The sequence below is a fragment of the Haliotis asinina genome, chromosome 7 (genome assembly GCF_037392515.1).
Source record: "Haliotis asinina isolate JCU_RB_2024 chromosome 7, JCU_Hal_asi_v2, whole genome shotgun sequence".
In the NCBI taxonomy this organism is placed as follows: Eukaryota; Metazoa; Mollusca; class Gastropoda; order Lepetellida; family Haliotidae; genus Haliotis; species Haliotis asinina.
This window is the reverse complement of record NC_090286.1, coordinates 22,914,821-22,923,450: the sequence shown is the minus strand read 5'-3', so window position 1 is coordinate 22,923,450 and position 8,630 is coordinate 22,914,821.

Below are 8,630 nucleotides of genomic sequence, written 5' to 3'. Positions count from 1 at the left end.
TGTATCATGACGGGTCCATGTGTTGTCCGTTACACAGAGATCTGCATCTAGCTGTATCACAGCTGTATCATGACGGGTCCATGTGTTGTCCGTTACACTGAGATCTACATTTAGTAGTATCACAGCTGTATCATGGTAGATCAATGTGTTGTCTGTACACTGCGATCTATAGAAGCAGTGTATATTGAATCTGTAAAGTGACGGGTCCATGTTTTGTGGGAAGGTCTATCTATTGGAAGCCGAAATACCCACTGTGGTTTCCTTTATCTAAGTACAACAGTCTATTGCATAATTTCCTTTCATAAACAAATGTCTAAACGTGTGCTGAAAAATGGTTTCTGTTGAATGTTATTGACAGTGTGCAAAGATTCATGGCATACGCTAGCGCTTTCCTTAAATCTCTGTCTGGTATGAGAACTTCCATGACATGTTTTCGGTAGCAATCGGTATTAAGTGTACAATGTAAAGGTCTTGCTTTCCTTTAATCTATCTACAATGGGCAATAGATTCATGACACATGTTCCTGTAAATTTCTCATCTGTGTAAATGAGATAAAATTTGACATCACATCTGGAAGTTTTGAGCCGTAGTCTTTTATTGACGGTGTATAATACATCAGTGATTTATGTTCTCTCTAAACTGATTACAATAGATCCATGACGCTTACTTACTTCAGGTCTCTGTCTAAAGCGTACAATGCAACCATAAGATATATTTCCCTTAGATCTCTCTCTACAGTGCACGACAGATCCATGATACATGTTTTCATTAGATCTCTCTCTCTCTCTCTCTATGATGTACAATAAATTCATGAGACGTGTTTTCCTTCGATACAGTGTATAATAGATCCATAAAACATGTTTCCTTAGATCTATGTCTATAGGGTACAGTAGATCCATGACATAATTTCCTTTGATCTCCGTCTACAGTGTGCAGTAGATCCATGACGCATATTTACTTTACATTTTTGTATGTAATGCACAGTAGGAACACGACACATGTTTACGTTTGTAATGTACAGCAGATTTACGACACACGTATACTTCATATCTCTGCCTGTAATGTTTCTGGGTATCACAAGGAGTAGGTGTATGTTAGCATCTAATGGATATGTGTTTCTAACTGTGTGCTACAAATTATCGTATACTGTTCATAAAAGCAGGGGAACCTGGACACTGAAGTCTGGTAGAAAGAAAACCCATTGAGGAACGTTACAATGACGTTCACCTTGTGTATGCAGCATCATCTCACGTTATCACCACATGCAAACACAATGCGTGGCAAGCACGTGCACAATGCGACAGCCTTCGACATGTGCATGGGGCGTCATTATGAATCTTGAAGTTTTTCAGGAAGGTCGATAAATCACTGTAGATCATTTCTTCCGATAATTTTCTTGCATCTGTGATGGGTCAGGGTTTTCAGGGTTCAATCACACACTACTGACTGAAAATTGTAAACCTGAAATTTTCATGTCATACTCAAGTCACCTAACAAGGGGGATAACTGAATGAACAGCTTTCGTTTGAATGAAATCCATGTGGTGATGCATTCACAAAACATCCACTATTAATCTATCAAAATTGATTCAGTCCCACATATCTCCCACTTTTGACAATCGTACAAGGAAAGTACAGTTCCCCTATATTTTTGAAGAGTATATGTCTTCTTGTAATCATTGCAACACTGCAGGTGTTCATTTTATCGAATTCGAAATATTAGTGAACATAAAAAAAATCCTTTCCTATGAACATGTGAAATCCAAGCAATCATACCATTCACTTGAACTGGTCGGGCCACCCTCTACCTGACTGTGCATTCTCCGCCTACGCTGCCGGAGGCTTCCACGACATCACCAAGATCATCCTCTCTGGCCGGGGACTGAAGGAGGCAACAGTGACATCAGGACATTATGATTTGCTTCTATGGCATCATCACATATTGTGTTTTACTATTTTGACATCATGACATGTTGCATTTTATTATTAAGACATCAGCACAGTTACATGTCCTAGTTGAATAACTTTATGCATGGTTTCCACAGCTGAACACTTTCTGTTGAGGTATTCTCCCAGCATTTCCATGCAACATATTGACTCTGTGTAGTGGTTGCACAAAATTAAAGTGTCATATCAATGGAAACAATATCGAATCAATTTCGGCATTTATCAATATTCCAGCAATATCAGGGAACACCAGAAATGGGCGTTACACATTGTATCCATGTGGAGATTCAAACCCGGGTCTCCACCGAAGATTTACCTGTAGGGCTACACCGCTCCTCTATTTTGAAGAAAGTTGTACGCTGTGATTTATTCAACTCATATGTTCCCCCTTGTCTTTACTGATGTTCGTCCTTTCAGTTTTGTATGGGCATGTTTCTTAAAAAAGTCACTTTTAACAGATACAAAGGTAATTTGTCTGTTCCTGTATTTTATCTTACCAAAACTGAATTTACGAATGCTTTTCAAAACACCACAGACGTTGGTGATCTGCTGCTAATACAGGTAAATGTGAAACCATTGTCGGATGATCACTCGACAGCGCATAAAGACATTAAACAAGTTGTATAGTGAGTGAACAAACTGCAGTAAACACGCACCACTGCTGATCGGCCAAGGTCAGGTCGAGCACGTGTATTACGTCATTTTTGTAGTAGTTGTTTTTGACGGCAACGTGTAGGGGTAGGTGGTAATATACCAGTTAACGGGTATGTTGCAATTCCAACTTCACAATACAGTATATTGCGGTACACTTTTTCCTGAAACTGTTCACCTGATGCGTAATTTTCGTGATGTGGTAAAAATAACGAGAACGTTTGTATTTCCTTTATGATATTACACGTCAATAGTTTTTAGAATTTTACTGGTCATATAATTGTACTTGCGTGACTTTTAAACCATATCAATGAAAAGATAGATTGTTACTGACAGTTGTCGTAGGATAAAGAAACCAAATTAACGGACGCCGCTGCGGAATTATATTCTCGCGTTCAAATATTCAGAGTGAATTTGGAAGCATTTTCAGTTGATCTCATGTACAATCATATCTGACTCCTTGCAGTGGCCAGGGCATGGCATTGTTTCGAAAGACAGGAAACAGTAATTTATTACCTTAAACCATCTGTTACACTTCCACATGCCAACATATATCACAATATATCGGAATGTGAAAATTGCTACAATATCCAACCTTAGCTAAAGAAACAAGAAATGGGCTGCTTACTGGCCGATTGTCGGCACAAAACATCTGAAACCGACAGCTCATCCTCGTGTTCGACGACCATACTGGAACCATTTTGACGCCATTACAGCGACGTCAGCTTTTGCAGTGGGTCCGACGACACCTCCGATGGTCTCAGACAGACAGGAATCGATTTGTCATCAGTGGCGAATGAAGATATACTCTCAGATTCGCTGATGGTAGGTTGAGAGTGCTATTTCGACGCCATGAACGTTATACAGGAAGGTGACAGATTTGGGGGCGGAGTGCTATGGGGTGCTTTCTGTTGGATTGCCTATTCCCAACTTCTGGTTATGTATGGGAATCTTAATGCTGCAGTTTACCGTGAACAGGTGCTGGCCCCCGAAGTTATTTCATTTATGGCAGCACATAGTCTAGGTGTGCACTTTCAAAGTAAAAATGCCGGACCCCGCACAGTCAACTTGAACAGGAATTACCAGGAGAACGCAGGAATCAACGTTCTTGACTGGACATCAAGGTCACCTGGTCTCAATCCAATCGAGCACAACTGGGATGCACATAGTACATGTCCGTGTACTCTCCCGAAATAACCCGGAAATTTGATGGATCTTGGTGCTGCTTTGCAGGAGGAATTTCGCTGACTCCCAAGTAATGTTTTACACGCATCAGGAGACGGTGCTTGGCGGTTGTGAACGCACGGGGTGGCCATTTACTGAACATCACATCAGATTTAATTTCCTGTGACTTGACATTTTAATTTCGAATCTTCTTTGATGAAGTCTGTAATCACATGGAACCGATTGTTGGTATTGCGATTATTCTGAGTTCATGCCATCGACCTTAAGAAATAAATGATAACCTGTATACCATATTCCTGTGTCCTTTCTTCTGTATGTACAACCCGTCAAAGGTTCAGACCCACTAGTGTTAATGAAGCCACTTAACTCAGTCAACTGTTCTAAATTGCATTTTGTAAAATAGTCCACACTGTTTACAGTACTGTTTACACATGAGCTGATGTACTGTTAAGCAAATTCGTAACGTTGAAACGATTATTGTCATGAGTTCAATAAATCATGAAACTGAGTAAAAATTGTCAATTGTGTAAAATTTGTATTTGTGACCAGTGGTGAAAGCCCGTTACTATGACAACAGACATAATGCAGTCATCACAATACTATGTAATCAACGACCTACTGATGTGGCCTATTTGATGGCAATGAATCAGTGTGTCATAGTTCTAATTATCTTTTGATTTTGATATATTACAAACATGTATTCAAGAACTGTTCACTGAAAATGAGTGAAAATAGTAGTATAAGAAGATATAGTAGCCCAAAGTATTTATGTGTAACAGACTTATTTCTGATACAGATTTAAAACTCATGATGACTAGTCTAAGCATACATGTAAATTGGGTCTTGTATATACTCAAACACTCTGTCATTACAATGACAATTATGATATTAAATATATAGTATAATTTAGAGGATGATTTGGTTGCTTCTCACTGTAATGAAATAAATTCTCTTGTGATACACACCTTTCAAGACTGATATCCTATAGCAGTGATAATTTGCTTTAATGCTGACTGTCCAGGAGCCAAAACTTTACATCAAAAGACAGTTGTTCACATCCAAGATATTTGCCCTTCAGAAATTTGATGCATGATCCTAATGCATGTTCCATCTATATGGTTTGCAGTTGGTTCCCCAAAGTTTGTGGAGAAATTCGTCTTGAATGTAACCAAATGTATAGACACGACATATAGAGAGTTCTGTCAGTGTGTCTAAAGTTTTGATGGATAGTATATTATTTAACATATGATTGTGAACTTTCTAGTTTGACTCATTATATTATTGGCAGATGTTTTTATCTGTGTTTGGTTTGTTGACAAATGAACATTCCTTACTTGCTTTCAATTGGCCACCTTGTGGACATTATGAAGCATGACAAGAATTCACAACATACGCTCTACAATTCTAAACCAATCTTGGATTAAATACTCACCCTTGTCACGAGAAATGCCATGATGCTACAATTAACTGCACCTCTAATGAGTTAAGAAAAAAAAAAAAAACGAAAAACAAACGAAACTCATAACTCTAAATCTGTTGCTAAAACCTTGTACTTTCAAACATGTATAACTCGTCCACAAATAGACTTTAGTGCATCGAATATAACATCAGTTTAAAGGACGGTCATGGAGCTCCTGGCTCTCAGACCAATCTCTTTCAACATGTTCCGTACAGTTTGACCTGATATCCTCTGAAGTCCACGCGCCCTGGCTGCTGTGCTGTCACCCGTGGAACGACCGCGCAACTGTGATACCCGAATGTACCGATTTTGTGCTGCAGTAGTAACTCGAGGTCTGCCTGTATGGGGACGGTCATTTGTTATACCTGTTTGGTTGCAACGAGCTGCCAGCCATGACATCTTGCTTAGACTAACAGTCAGACGCCTGGCAACAAAAGACTGGTAATCTTAGGATTTTTATTGCCAGACAGTGAATATTCTTTGATGCACAATTTCAACTGGAAGGTGATGTCTGTTTCCTTGTAACGATGCCTTTCCCATCCTTGAAAGAAATTACTTCAAAATCAACATTTTCATGTAAAATCGACTTTTTACTTGTGCAATTGTGTAAAATCATGTTATCACCACTTGTGTTACATATTGTGACAATTGTCTGAACAAAATAGTTAATTCATAGATTTATAACAATACAAATCGCCTATGGGTTTCTTTTTATGGTTGTCGGGCGGCGTGGCTATGAAAGTTAAAACTCTGTACGCTAAACGACAAATTAAATTATATGTGTGCATTGCACTTGAATACGATCCATGAGCTTGCGGATACATTTCCTTAATTGTATATATGTGTGGGTGTAGAAACATTTATCAAATCCTTTAGTCTCAGAAATGCATGGATTCTACTATGTTGTTAGTGACAATGTTGGTAGCTGGAGGTCTGCCATATAACACAGTTTGGAGGATGTGACCATTTACATACAACTAAGTATTATTTCTAACAGCAGTGTATAACTTCTTGAGCAGTTATAGTTTCGATATTTCATTTACGTGTTTACGTAGGAATTAGGGTGAGAAGGCGAGATGTTGTTATTGAGGTAGGTTGTTTTAGGTTTTGCTTCAACATTTTGAAAAAAAATGGTTTATATATTTCTAGTTTTAGGGAAGGTGGGGTAATTTACTGGTTATTGCGTTCGCCCGTCACGCCGGAGAACTAGGCTGGATTCCCTGCATGGGTACAATGTGTGAAACACGCTTCTGGTATGCCCCACTGTGATATTGCTGGAATATTGCTAAACGTGGAGCAAAACTAAACTCACTCACTCACTAACTCACTCTAGTTTTTGATCGTCTGACATAATGTCAGATTACGCACCAACCCTGCATAATTATAAATGAAAATATGCATTGAAAGGTTCTACACAAATGTAACAGGGCAGGGAATACTGAAGACTGCATCATGTTCAGTTACAGCTAATAGAAACAGTATAAAGTAACGTTATGCAGTTCAAAATGTGGAGATTTGCTGCATGTTTATACTTGAATACACGTCGATCTTTACTACACGGTAAAAACACTTAAAGTCAGTTTCTGTTGTTTTCAGCTGTGTCCAGGTACAAACGTATTATTTCAGAACACACGTAATCCATGAGTCCTCAGTGATCATTTGGGTAACCTACTGGTTAAGGCGTTTGTTCGTCACACCGAAGACCCTGATTCGATTCCCCACATGGATGCAACATGCGAGAGCCAATTCTTGTGTCCCCCGAGGTGATGGTGCTGGAATTTAGCTAAAAGCGCCGTAAAACCATACTCACTCACTCACCATTGACCGTCACATCTGTTTAAGTAAAAGAAATGATTTAACATGCGCCCTTTATAGATGACTCTTTGAGTGTGTGGGTTCGAATTCCGGAAAGGAATAGGTATAGTACTGATAAAATGTACCCCCAAATAAAACATAATTTTAATTTCACCACTAGTTCAGAACTATCAGGTGTTCAGAAATGCTTGAAAATAATGCTACAAGCTTATTTCCGCTTTATTCACCGATGGTTGCACAATCTCTTGTCACCCTCTGTTCTGTTATCCGCAAATGGCGAGATATCTGGTCAGAAAACAGAGATTTGTGCCCCCCGAAGTCTGAGATTTCTAAATTATATAATCTGTAAACTAGTCATGTGTGGATTTAAAACACGTCTTACTAACAACAAAACCCAGCTAATTAGAGAAACAAAAGATTCTGTGAACTTGATTGTGTTTCTGAATATGCGTCTCACCACGTACACGAGGATATTCTATGTCCGCTTCAATCACTTTTACCACATCTCTTCACTGACATGAAATGTGAGGTGTGTGGATTCAAAACTACAATAATTTCATCACAACTGTACATGTGGGGATTGAAAACATTTACATTACAGAAACCAAATATGGTAATAAATTCATTATTTGAAACAAATTTTGATGAATTTGTGGATTCAGTTATTTGTTGTGCCATTTCCCAGATATGTATGAAATGTATGATAAACTGGTCAACTACTGCAGAATAATAATCATAACAATAGTCATGTGTGGACGTAAAATGTTTGTAACATCCCACAGAATCCAGTCAAACAGTAAAACAACACATTTAGCTGACCTCGTTACATTCTTGTACACAACAAACAGCACATAGACAGACAACTTTTACGTCCGCCTCAATCACTACAATTACATTTGACAGTTTACACACTTATATGTTTACACAATGTCATGTTTATTTTATTGTCTAATTCAAGGCGTCATAGATAAGTGACTTCTTGGTGTCAGTCATGGTGATATCTGCCCCACTTATCACCTTCATGTTGACTGTGTAGTCACCTGGCCGGCCAGCACCAAACACGGGAAGAAGAAACTCCCTCCACTCAACATCCACCTTGGCTAAAACAACCTCTCTGTCCAGGTCGATGAAGACGGGTCTCCCCCTCCCCACATCCAGCACAACGCCATAGTGGAGGGTGGCCTGTGTGCCGGGTGGGTCAGACATCGTGTTACTGTAACACTTCCCCACCTTCCCCTGCTGCCACACCCGGCCTGGTACAGAGACACCCCCGGGTGTGTGCCACAGCACCCTACATTGACACACCAGGAGCGGCACCGTCGATAAAGATGCATCTTACTGTCCACCTGACTCTCCTCCACCACACCCACCTCCAGGACAAACCACTCCCACCTTTAACTCACCACACCCACCCTAGAGTGTGTCTCCCAGTATTGTGTGACAGGGGTGACAGTGGAGGGGGATGGAGGAAGGGGTATGGGGGTGGAGGCACATGTACCCTCATATTTCCTTAACCTACCGCTGTGTCTGTGTTCTGTGGCGGGCGGCGAGTTGACCAGCTGACCGTCTGTAGT